The 12,782-nt window shown below is 50.3% G+C and overlaps 1 long non-coding RNA gene across 2 annotated transcripts in view; it reads right to left on the minus strand.

Annotated features, from left to right (window-relative positions):
* Positions 1–12,146, minus strand: part of LOC140391448 (uncharacterized) — a 111,987-nt gene extending 99,841 nt beyond the window's left edge. Inside the window, exon 1 of one of the 2 annotated variants that reach the window (XR_011935076.1) lies at positions 12,106–12,146. This is a non-coding gene — a long non-coding RNA (uncharacterized lncRNA). Of the gene's footprint in view, positions 1–11,751; positions 11,965–12,105 lie in introns of those variants that run through there. The other variant, XR_011935075.1, reaches the window with a different exon arrangement.
* Between the last annotated feature and the right edge of the window lie 636 nt (positions 12,147–12,782).

Raw genomic sequence — 12,782 nt, forward strand, 5'->3', positions numbered from 1 at the left:
GGGACTCTCCTCCCCCCCCCGTGCAGGTGAGTGAATTGGCTTATCTTTTTTAGAGGAAAATCCGGAGTGAAACACCAGCGTTTTAACACCGACGTGGGGACAAAGTCCCATTTTGGGCCAATCCAGCTCAGAATGTCCAAATTACCTCACAGCATGTCTTTCAGGACTTGTGGAAGGAAACGGGAGCACCCGGAGGAAACACACGCAGACACTGGGAGAACGTGCAGACTCTGCAAAGACAATGACCCAAGCCGGGAATCAAACCTGGGACCCTGGAGCTGTGAAGCAACAGTGCTATCCACTGTGGTACATTACTGCCCTTAGTGGAGAACCTGAAAATACATCTAAGGTCGAGAATGTCAAAGTCCCTGAAGTGCGCAGGCAACCAGCGAGAAATAGACAGCCAGTAGCTTATTGACTGAGTTATTATAATCTAATAATCTGATGCTTGCACTTGTATATGGATGTAAATGATTTTGTTAATTTCCAAATTATTAGTTACATTGGACCTTAGAAGTAAAGAGGGAGATATGTTATATATGTGGGTTACTGTACTTGTATGCAATGTTTCTTTGAGAACCGAGTCACCTGACATGGATGATGTCACCGGCTACTTTGCAAGCTTTTAAGGGTTCTAGTGCCAAACTTTGCACAGTGAAAACTTATTCAATAAACCTCTGTTAATCATGCATCAAACCCACGTGCTTCAGCAATTCTACTTGCTTTGTACTGTGAGTTTACAGATACAAACGTTATGACAAAGAATAATAATCGAGAAGCCGAGATTAATGATCCACAGACATAAGTTCAAATCCTACCACAGTATGTGGGGAATTTAAATATAGTTAATTTTTAAAAACTGGAATAAAAAGCTAGTATCAGTAAAGTAGACCATCTAATTATCAGGTTGAAAAAGAAATCCGTTATCCTCTAGGGAGAGGAATCTGCTACATTGCCTGGCCTATCCACGACTCTCGTCCCAAAACAGTGTGGTTGGCTCTTAACTATCTTCCCTCGCTGAGCCATTCAGCAAAGGGCAATTAGGGATAGGCAATAAATTCTGCCTTTGCAGGGATGCATGCATCCTCTGAGTGAATGTTAAAAAATTGCTGCTGTCTGTGGTAGTATGTATTGGGGGTCATGTGGGACTGGAAGCCCTAATGTCATTGGCTGACAGATCCCGGGTCCTGGTTGGCCGTTGACCTCATACTCCGCCCTGAACGCGAAGTATAAGAAGCCGGTGCCTTCCCCCGCAGGCCAGTTTACTATCGTGCTGCTGGGGAACAGACACGCTTAATAAAGCATCATCGACTTCACTCTTTTCGTCTCATGGAGTCTTTGTGCGCCACAATTTATTAAGCGTGCCCAAAAAGGACTATGGAGCTCAGGATCATTCCAGAATGCCTGAGGATCAGCCCCCACGCAGTGAATGCGGCAGCAGCCTTCAAACACTGGCAGACTTGCTTCGAGGCCTACCTCAGACCGACCACTGGCCGGGTCTCAGACGAACAAAAACTGCAGGTCCTGCACTCGAGGGTGAGCACGGAGATTTTCACCCTCATTGAAGACACTGACGATTTCCAGACGGCGTTCGCAGCACTGAAAAGTCTCTATGTCCGCCCAGTTAACCAAATCTACGCTCGCTACCAGCTCGCGACGAGACGGCAAGCTCCTGAAGAATCGATGGACGAGTTCTACGCCGCGCTACCAACGCCTACGGCCCCGACCGCGCGGCAGGCCATTGGGCCCCGTACGTACCCGTCGCGGCAAACCCCCCCCCCCCCGGACACCCCACAGGCTTGCGCGGCCCAAACGCCGAGTCGCACCGGGGGCGCCCGCTGTTATTTCTGCAGCCAGGCGAACCACCCCCGACAACGCTGTCCGGCCCGCGCAGCCATCTGCAAAGGCTGCGGGAAAAAGGGCCACTATGCGGTGGTGTGCCGATCCCGCGAGGTCGCCGCCGTCCCGGGGCCACAGGGAGCCCTACAGGCAGTCTATGCCTCCCAACCCCCCCAGCACGCCATGTGCGACTGGCAGGCACAGCCGCTCTGGGTCCCGACCACCGCGGCCCCGGGAGAACTGGGAGCCCTGCACGCCGCCTACGCTCCCCAACCCCCCTCCCCGCAGTCCATGTACGACCCGCCGCCGGCGGTCCCGATTTGGGTGCCGGCCAACACTCTCCACGGAGAGGAATGGGTCTTTCACGTCCCGAACGCCACCCTCACCCACCTCCCGCGCCCCACGCCTGACCCGCCGGCTCCGCCGACTTGGGCCCCGACCGCCGCTGTCCCCGGTGAGGGAGCTCCGCGCGGTTCTAGCGCTCGCCGCCCCACGCCTGTCCTGCCGGCGCCGCCGACCTGGGCTCTCACCCCCGTCCCGCGCCCCACGCCTGACCCGCCGACCTGGGCCCTCACCCCCGTCCCGCGCCCCACGCCTCTCCCGCCGGCGCCGCCGACCTGGGCCCTCACCCCCGTCCCGCGCCCCACGCCTGACCCGCCGGCGCAACTTACCTGGGCCCCGACCGCCGCTGTCCCCGGTGAGGGAGCTCCTCGCGCTCCTTGCGCTCCTTGCGCTCGCGGCCCCATGACTGACCTGCCGGCGCCGCCGACCTGGGCCCTCACCCCCATCCCGCGCCCCACGCCTGACCCGCCCGCGCAACTTACCTGGGCCCCGACCACCGCTGTCCCTGGCGAGGGAGCTCCGCGCGGTCCTAGCGCCCGCGGCCCTGGCGCTCGCAGAGAGGGAGCTCCGCGCGGTCCTAGCGCCCGCGGCCCTGGCGCTCGCAGAGAAGGAGCTCCGCGCGGTCCTAGCGCCCGCGGCCCTGGCGCTCGCAGTGAAGGAACTCCGCACGGTCCTAGCGCTCCCCAGACCCCCCAGCACACCATGTGCGACCCGCAGACGCCGCCATTTTGGGTCCCGACCACCACGAGGGGAGGAGGGGCGCCGCCATCTTGGACCGCCCCCGACCTGTACGACGCATGGGGGCGGCCATTTTGTCCACCCCCGACGCCATCTTGTGACCCCTCAGCCACGTACGATGTATGGGGGCAGCCATTTTGTCCATCCCCGACGCCATCTTGGACGGCAACAATGGACCACACCCCACTACTACAACCACGGCTCGCTTCGGTTACGCTCGATCAGGCTCGGCCCCGGACTCTCCAGACGACAACGACAACGGTCCTAATTAACGGCCACGAGACGCCATGCCTAGTCGACTCCGGGAGCACGGAAAGTTTTATACACCCCGACACGGTAAGACGCTGTTCCTTAACTACCTACCCCAGCGCACAAAAGATTTGCCTAGCTGCAGGATCCCATCCGTACAGATCCAGGGATTCTGCATAGTCACCCTAACGGTACAGGGGAGGGAATTCAAAAACTACAAACTTAACGTCCTTCCCCAACTCTGTGCCCCCTTGCTGGGCTTAGACTTCCAATGTAACCTACAGAGCCTTACGTTTAAATTCGACGGCCCCATACCCCCACTCACTATCTGCGGCCTCGCTACCCTCAAGGTGCAACCCCCATCCTTGTTTGCGAATCTCACCCCGGATTGCAAACCCGTCGCCACTAGTAGCAGACGGTACAGCGCCCAGGACCGGACCTTCATTCGGTCCGAAGTCCAGCGGCTACTAAAGGAGGGCATAATCCAGGCCAGCAATAGTCCCTGGAGAGCGCAGGTGGTAGTAGTGAAGACAGGGGAGAAACAAAGGATGGTCATTGACTATAGCCAGACCATCAACAGGTACACACAACTAGACGCGTACCCTCTCCCCCGCATATCCGACATGGTCAATCGGATTGCCCAGTATAAAGTCTTCTCCACCGTGGACCTCAAGTCCGCCTACCATCAGCTCCCCATCCGCCCAAGTGACCGCAAGTACACAGCCTTCGAGGCAGACGGGCGATTATACCATTTCCTACGGGTCCCTTTTGGCGTCACAAACGGGGTCTCGGTCTTCCAACGGGAGATGGACCGAATGGTTGATCAACATGGGTTACGGGCCACGTTCCCTTACCTCGACAATGTAACCATCTGCGGCCACGATCAGCAGGACCACGACGCCAACCTCCAAAAATTCCTCCAGACCGCCAAAGCCTTGAACCTCACGTACAACGAGGACAAGTGCGTTTTTAGCACCGATCGGCTAGCCATTCTGGGCTACATAGTGCGCAATGGGATAATAGGCCCCGACCCCGAACGTATGCGCGCACTCATGGAATTTCCCCTCCCGCACTGCCCAAAAGCCCTGAAACGCTGCCTGGGGTTCTTTTCGTACTACGCCCAGTGGGTCCCCCAGTACGCAGACAAGGCCCGCCCCCTAATACAGACCACGACCTTCCCTCTGTCGACAGAGGCTTGCCAGGCCTTCAGCCGCATCAAAGCGGACATCGCAAAGGCCACGATGCGCGCCATCGACGAGTCCCTCCCCTTCCAGGTCGAGAGCGACGCCTCCGACGTAGCTCTAGCGGCCACCCTCAACCAAGCGGGCAGACCCGTGGCCTTTTTCTCCCGAACCCTCCACGCCTCAGAAATCCGCCACTCCTCAGTGGAAAAGGAAGCCCAAGCCATAGTGGAAGCTGTGCGACATTGGAGGCATTACCTGGCCGGCAGGAGATTCACTCTCCTCACTGACCAACGGTCGGTAGCCTTCATGTTCGATAATGCACAGCGGGGCAAGATTAAAAATGACAAGATCTTAAGGTGGAGGATCGAGCTCGCCACCTTTAACTATGAGATCTTGTACCGGCCCGGAAAGCTGAACGAGCCGTCCGATGCCCTATCCCGCGGCACATGTGCCAACGCACAAATTAACCGCCTCCAAACCCTCCACGAGGACCTCTGCCACCCGGGGGTCACTCGGTTTTACCACTTCATCAAGTCCCGCAATCTCCCATACTCTTTAGAAGAGGTCCGTACAGTCACAAGGGACTGCCACATCTGCGCGGAATGCAAGCCGCATTTTTTCAGGCCAGATGGAGCGCACCTGATTAAGGCTTCCCGCCCCTTTGAACGCCTCAGTCTGGATTTCAAAGGGCCCCTCCCCTCCACCGACCGCAACGCATATTTCCTTAATGTAGTGGACGAATATTCCCGCTTCCCTTTTGCCATTCCCTGCTCCGACATGACCGCGGCCACAGTCATTAAAGCCCTGAACAGCATCTTCACGCTGTTCGGTTACCCCGCATACGTCCACAGCGACAGGGGGTCCTCTTTCATGAGTGACGAGCTGCGCCAGTTCCTGCTCAGCAAGGGCATAGCCTCAAGCAGGACGACCAGCTACAACCCCCGGGGGAACGGGCAAGTAGAAAGGGAGAATGGCACGGTCTGGAAGGCCGTCCTACTGGCCCTACTGTCCAGGGATCTCCCAGTTTCACGGTGGCAGGAGGTCCTCCCGGACGCTCTCCATTCCATCCGGTCGTTATTATGTACAAGCACTAATCAAACGCCGCACGAGCATCTCCTTGTCTTCCCTAGGAGGTCCTCCTCTGGAACGTCGCTGCCAACCTGGCTGGCGGCCCCAGGACCCATCCTGCTCCGAAAGCATGTGCGGGCACATAAGGCGGACCCGTTGGTCGAAAGGGTTCACCTCCTCCACGCAAACCCCCAGTACGCCTACGTGGAGTACCCCGACGGCCGACAGGACACGGTCTCCCTGCGGGATCTGGCACCCGCCGGCACCACGCACACCCCCCCGACACCATCAACCCAACCGCCCCCCTTCCTGCCGCCGCCGCACCCCGCGACCGCCCCCTTCCCAGGAGGATCAGTCCCCCTCCCCTTTGCACCGACAGCTGAAACCGTGCGGCTCCCGGAGGCGACAACGCTGGTACAAGCACCACCACCACCGCCGGGGCCGAGGCGATCGACACGGACGACCAGACCGCCCGACCGACTCGTGGCGTCGATGTAAAACAAAGATGGACTGTTCAATGAACATTTTGTTTTTCCTATACCCTCTGTAAATAGTTGTAACAGGACGATACTGTCCAATACTGTACTACCATGTAACTGTTCTATCCTCCCAGGACCAGCCCTGTAAACCCTTACCACCATACGAAGCATCACCCCGCCGGGTTCATTTTTGACAAGGGGTGAATGTGGTAGTATGTATTGGGGGTCATGTGGGACTGGAAGCCCTAATGTCATTGGCTGACAGATCCCGGGTCCTGGTTGGCCGTTGACCTCATACTCCGCCCTGAAGGCGAAGTATAAGAAGCCGGTGCCTTCCCCCGCAGGCCAGTTTACTATCGGGCTGCTGGGGAACAGACACGCTTAATAAAGCCTCATCGACTTCACTCTTTTCGTCTCATGGAGTCTTTGTGCGCTACACTGTCGAAGCTGCTAAATGTTTCTCTGACACTATAAACGCCGGCCCCTGATTCTTCCACACCCCTCTTTACAATGATGTTGCAGATACATCAGGACGGACCACCCTGTCTTATTCTCTTTCCTTCCCATTCCCCAAATATTTGCCTCTGTGATAACTCAGCGAGCAGCTTTAAATAGCTTTGTGATTTGCCCAAAGCTGATATGTAAATGCCAGCAGTCAAAACTGATAACATACTGGCCTTTCTTCTTGCTTATGCATTTCTCAATTGGGTCTGAAAATTGTTCAAACACTCAGTTTAATATGTTCTCTGCAGGGATATGGGAAGCAAAAGTTCTAAAAACCATGACTCCCATAGGAATTGTTGAACAAATGTGTTTTTAAGCTTTACCAATGGCTGACACTGTGCTGTATAATTGCATAAATTCATTTCAAATACACACACTTGCTGTTCTCTAGAAACCAGTGGTGTTCAATAGTAGGCTACCAGATGCAACCTGCCTACACAATATGAATCAAAAACTGGTTTGATTTTGTATCGCACATGACTCATACAAAAATGCTGTGATAATATAATTTGTTCTTGGTTAAACAAAACAGATTATTGCATTCTTCATTAATCCTTGTTCAAATTATACATGATTTCTTCCTCTTTCACCTTCAAGATATACCAGCTTTTCAGCCTATGCAAAAGATTTCAGTTGAAGTGAACATATTCTACTGTTGTTATAATTAGGGTTTGGGTTTTCTATCATTACTCTTTAGTTGTAATCACTGACAAATGCAGTTTCCATAAATAGACCCTTGTCTTGCATCATGTAAAATGTACAAGCATATGTTTTCCATGAATAGGAATAGCACGCAATGGGATAAAATATTCCTGAGACTTGAACACAAAAACGAGGGAGTTCTGAACTGTTGGAGATGCCACATTCCAGTGGAGGTATTAAACCAAGGCTCTATCTTCCCTACAAAGTGAACCTAAAATATCTCATCACACTATTTTGAAGAAAAGCGGGGCAATTGCCCCCAGCTTCTCTTATTCTCTCTTGGCATTGTTGTAAAGTTAAGTTAAGGGTTAAATCATGGCAGGAGATCCCAGACCCATGTCATGCTCTTCCTGTGCGATCTGGGAATTCAGGGACACTTCCGGTGTCCCTGACTCATTCACGTGCAGGACATGTGTCCAACTGCAGCTCCTGTCAGACCACTTCATGGCTCTGGAGCTGCAGGTGGATTCATTTCGGAGCATCCTTGGTGCTGAGGAAATCGTGGATAACACGTTTAGTAAGTTGGTCACACCACAGATACAAATTACTGAGCAAGATAGGGAATGGGTAACCACCAGGCAGAGGAAGAGTAAGAAGGCAGTGCAGGAGGCCCCCACGGTCATCTCCCTCTAAAATAGATATACCATTTTGGATACTGTTGGGGAAGATGGCTCAAAATTGGAAGGCAGCAGCAGCCAGGTTCATGGCACAATGGTTGGCTCTGTTGCACAGGAGGGCACGAAAAAGAGTGTGGCAGAGCTATAGTGATTGCGTATTCAATTGTAAAGGAAATAGATAGGCATTTCTGCAGCCACAATTGAGTCTCCAGGATGGTGTGTTGCCTCCCTGGTGCAAGGGTCCCGAATGTATTGGAGCAGCAGTAAGGCATTCTAGAGAGCGAGGGTGAACAGCCAGATGTCATGCTGCATATAGGCACAACAATATCGGTAAAAAAAATGGGACGAGGTCCAATAAGCTGAATTTATGGAGTTTGGAGTTAAACTAAAAAGTAGGACCTCAAAGGTAGTAATCTCAGGATTGCTATCAGTGCCACGTGTTAATCAGAATAGGAATTGCAGGATAGCTAAGATGAATACGTGGCTCTGGGATAGTGCAAGTGGAAGGAATTCAAATTCCTGGGAAATTGGAACCGGTTCTGGGGAGGTGAGACCAGTACAAACTGGATGGTCTGCACCTTGGCAGGATGGGAATTTGTGGTTCACCCCAAAGTAAAGAAGGCAACACATCCTTCTGCCATATTAGTTTAAACCCTCCCAACAGTACTGGTAAACACTCCCCCTAGAGTAGGACCTAAGCCAGCCCCGAGGACACCACCCCACATACCACCTCCAGTCAGGATACCACACAACAACTGTTAGAGATAGAGACCGAAACCCCCACCTGGTGGGAAGGCATTGCAAAATGGAACCCACTCTCATACATAATAGAGACCCTCCTCCTCCTCCCAGCTATCACTGTCCCAGGCACGTATCCTTTCCAAATAAGGGAGGGTGGCGCCAGTTAGTCTGCTACTGTTGTAACTCCTTGATTCAAACTCTATTGTCCTGGGGAAATGGTGATCGACTCTTAATGGATACAAGTCTGGTTCCTTTGCGCATTACACAGAGGCTGTGTACCTGTCTGGGTCCCAAATTGACCACAGTTCCCATGGTCCTTTGCAGGTGGCCATTTTATGTGGCTACAGATGGGAACTGATGCAGGAAGTCGGAGGGAAGTAAGGTTGGGACAGAAACATAATACAGTAAAGGGAAAAGTGGAAGACAGAGAAACCAAAGACAAAAATCAAAAAGAGCTATGTTACATCATAATTCTAAAAGGACAATAAATGTCAATAAAAACAAGCCTGAAGACTCTGTGTCGCGATGTGAGGAGCATTTGTAATAAGGTTGATGAAGTAACTGCGCTGATAATCATTAACGGATATGATGTAATTAGGATCACAGAGACCTGGTTCCAGGGTAACCAAGGATGGGAACGCAACATCCAGGGGCATTCAATATTCAGGAAAGAGAGAAGGAGAGGAAAGGGAGGTGAGGTAGCGTGACTGGTTAACGAGAAGATTAACACAATAGTAAGGAAGGACATTAGCCTGGTTGATATGGAATCTGTATAAGTGAAGCTGCGGAGTACCAAAGAGCAAAAAACGTTTGTGAGGGCTGTTTACAGACCACCAAACAGTAGTTGTGAGATTTGGGATAGCATTAAACAGGAAATTAGAGATGCATGCAGTAAGGGTACAGCAGTTATTATGGGTGACTTCAATCTGCATATTGATTGGGCTATTTCAACTGGTAGCAATGCGATTGAACAGGATTTCCTGGAATGATGGTTTTCTCGACCAATATGTCAAGGAACCAACTAGAGAGCTGGCCATCCTACACTGGGTATTGTGCTATGAGAGAGGCTTAGTTAGCAATGTTGTGGTGTGAGATCTTTTAGGGATGAGTGACCATAATATGGTAGAATTCTTCATTAAGGTGGAGATAGTTAAGTCTGAGACTAGGGTCCTGAACTTAAAGAAAGCTAACTTTGATGGTATGAGACATGCACTGGCTGGCAAAGGATACTTAAGTGATTGACAGTGGACAGGCAATGGCAGACATTTAAAGAACACATGGATGAACTTCAACAACTGTACTTCCCTGACTGGCACAAGAATCTGGCTCAACCATGGCCAAAAAGGGTAATCAGGGATAGTGTTAAAGCCAAAGAAGAGGCATATAAATTGAACAGAAAAAGCAGCAAGCTTGAGGACTGGGAGAAATTTAAAATTTAGCAGAGGAGGACAAGGGTTTAATTTGGAAGGGAAAAACAGAATTAGAGAGTAAGCTTGCAGAAAACATAAAAACTGACTGCAAAAGTTTCTATAGATATGTAAAGAGAAAAAGACTGGTGAAGACAAATGTAGGTCCCTTATAATTAGAATCAGGTGAATTCAGAATGGCCAACAAAGAGATGACAGATCAGTCGAACAAATACTTTGGATCTGTCTAAGGATGACACAAATAACCTTCCAGAAATACGAGGGGACAGAGGGTCTAGCATGAATGAGGAACTGAAGGAAGTCCTTATTAGTCAGAAAATTGTATTTGGGAAATTGATGGGATTAAAACCCAATAAATTCCCAGGGCCTGATGCTCTGCATCCCAGAGTACTTAAGGAAGTGGCCCAGTTAGCCCGACATCGGTGGTGGGGAAAATGCTGCAGTCAATTATTAAGAATGAAATAACTGAGCATTTGCAAAGCGGGGACAGGATCAGTCCAAGTCAGCATTGATTCACTAAAGGGAAATCATGCTTGACGATTCTTCTGGAATTGTTTGAAGATGTGACCAGTAGAGTGAACAAGGCTGAATCAGTGGAAGTTATATATCTGGACTTTCCAAAGGCTTTTGACAAGGTTCATACAACAGATTAGTGAGCAAAATTAATGCTCATGGTATGGGGGTAATGTATTGACGTGGGTAGAGAACTGGTTGGCAGACAGGAATAAACCGGTCCTTTTCAGAGAGGCAGTGACTAGTGGAGTACCGCAGGGTTCAGTGGTGGGGCCCCAGCTGTTCACAATATATATTAATGATTTGGATAAAGAAATTACATGCAATATCTCCACATTTGCAGACAGCACTAAGCTGGGTGGCAGTGTGTTGTGAGGAGGATGCAAAGAGGCTGCAGGGTGATTTGGACAGACTGGCTGAGCAAATACTTGGCAAATGCAATATAATGTGGATAAGTGTGAGGTTATCCACTTTGGTGGCAAAAACCGGAAGGTAGATTATTATCTGAATGGTGGCTGTTTAGGAAAAAGGGAAGTGCAATGAGACCTGGGTGTCATGGTGGAACAGTCGCTGAAGGTTGGCATGCAGGTACCGAAGGCAGTGAGGAAAGCTAATGGCATGCTGGCCATCATAGTGAGAGGATTTGAGTATAGGAGTAGGGATGTCTTGCTGCGGTTATACAGGGCCTTGATGAGGCCACACTTTGAGTATTGTGTGCAGTTTTGGTCTCTTAGTTTGAGGAAGGAAATTCTTGCTATTCAGGGTGTCCAGCGAAGGTTCACCAGACTAATTCCCGGGATGGCAGGACTGACATATGAAGAAAGACCGGATTGACTGGGTTTATACTCACTGGAGTTTAGAAGAATGAGGGGATCTCATAGGAACATATAAAATCGTGATGGGACTGGATAGGCTAGATGCGGGAAGAATGTTCCCGATGTTGGGGACATCCAGATCTAGGGGTCACAGCCTAAGAATAAGGGGTAAACCATTCAGGACTGAGTTGAGGAAGACCTTCTCTCAGAGAGTTGTGAACGTGTGGAATTCTCTGCCACAGAAAGCTGTCGGGGCCAGCTCGTTGGATATATTCAAGAGGGAACTGGACGTCTCCCTTGCGGCTAAATGGATCAAGGCGTATGGAGAGAAAGCGGGAGTGGCATACTGAATTTGCATGATCAGACATGATCATATTGAATGGTGGGGCAAGCTCAAAGGGCCGAATGGCCTATTCCTGCACCTTCTTTCTATGTTTCCTACGTTTCTATGTTTCTAAAAGGATTATCTTGTCATTGTCACATTGCCGTTTATGGCTCCTTGCTTTGTGCAAATTGGCTGCCACATTTCCTACCTGACAACAGTAACTCCACTGCTTGGCCGCAAAGTATTTTGAGAGGTCTAGAGGTTGCGGAGTGTGCTGTACAAATGCAAGTCTGTCTTTCAAAATGATCCACTTTAGCTCAGCATTCTGATCAGAGATTGCAAGGGGTTAATCTTAACCTGTCTTGCTTAGCAAACAGCAGGATTTAGCGGAGCAGCATTCTGCTCACTTCTCACGCAGTTCTCTATTAAAGTCTTCGCCTGACGTCAGGGGAGGTCCAGGGCCGAATTGAAAGGTTGCACTTTAACATTAGGGCAGCTACACATGAGCAGATTGCATTCACGCTTAATTATTTCAAAGTGGCTGCCAGTGATCTGAACTCACCTTCCTGGTGGGTTGCTACGTTCTCCGGACTTATTTCTGCCGCGTTAGAGAGCCATAAAACAAAGATTGGATGTGCTCTCTGCTTTAACGTCCCTGTTCCCTTGACAACTGACACTGAAAAGTAAAAGACTGCAAGACCGCACACATCTGGGAATGTTTGGATTTCATTATTCGCCAAATCTGGAAATAGAAAAGAGTTCAATCATGTCACTACCTTGGGTCTGTTATAATAAAACAGAAATGGGTCCTTTTGCAACACAATTGCCAGGTGCCCAGTAAAAGGAATCCAGCAAAATAGGTTTTAGTTGACTCATTATTGCATTAGTGGTTCTCTGAAAGACAACTACAAATTACGCAGTGAATAACAGTGTTTCATTTTAGTTAAACTTAAGGATGAGTGACTGCAACCAGTACATGGGGGAAATAAATGCAGAGGCTATCAATTTAGGGTCTCCAGTATCTTGGACTACTGTGGAGAAATACATCAGATTAAAATTCAGAGAAGACCATGTAACCCTTTATGTTCCGCATAGATAGGTTGTGCAAATGAATGGCACCTGAGGTAAGAATGAACAATCTTTGTTCGTTGTGAGTGAAAATAAGGAAAAATTGCAAGTTATAATGCCATGTAAGGAAAGAAGCAGTCAATAAATATGTCAGAAACCTTCTTCCATGAA

The sequence above is a fragment of the Scyliorhinus torazame genome, chromosome 15, assembly GCF_047496885.1.
Source record: "Scyliorhinus torazame isolate Kashiwa2021f chromosome 15, sScyTor2.1, whole genome shotgun sequence".
In the NCBI taxonomy this organism is placed as follows: domain Eukaryota; kingdom Metazoa; phylum Chordata; class Chondrichthyes; order Carcharhiniformes; family Scyliorhinidae; genus Scyliorhinus; species Scyliorhinus torazame.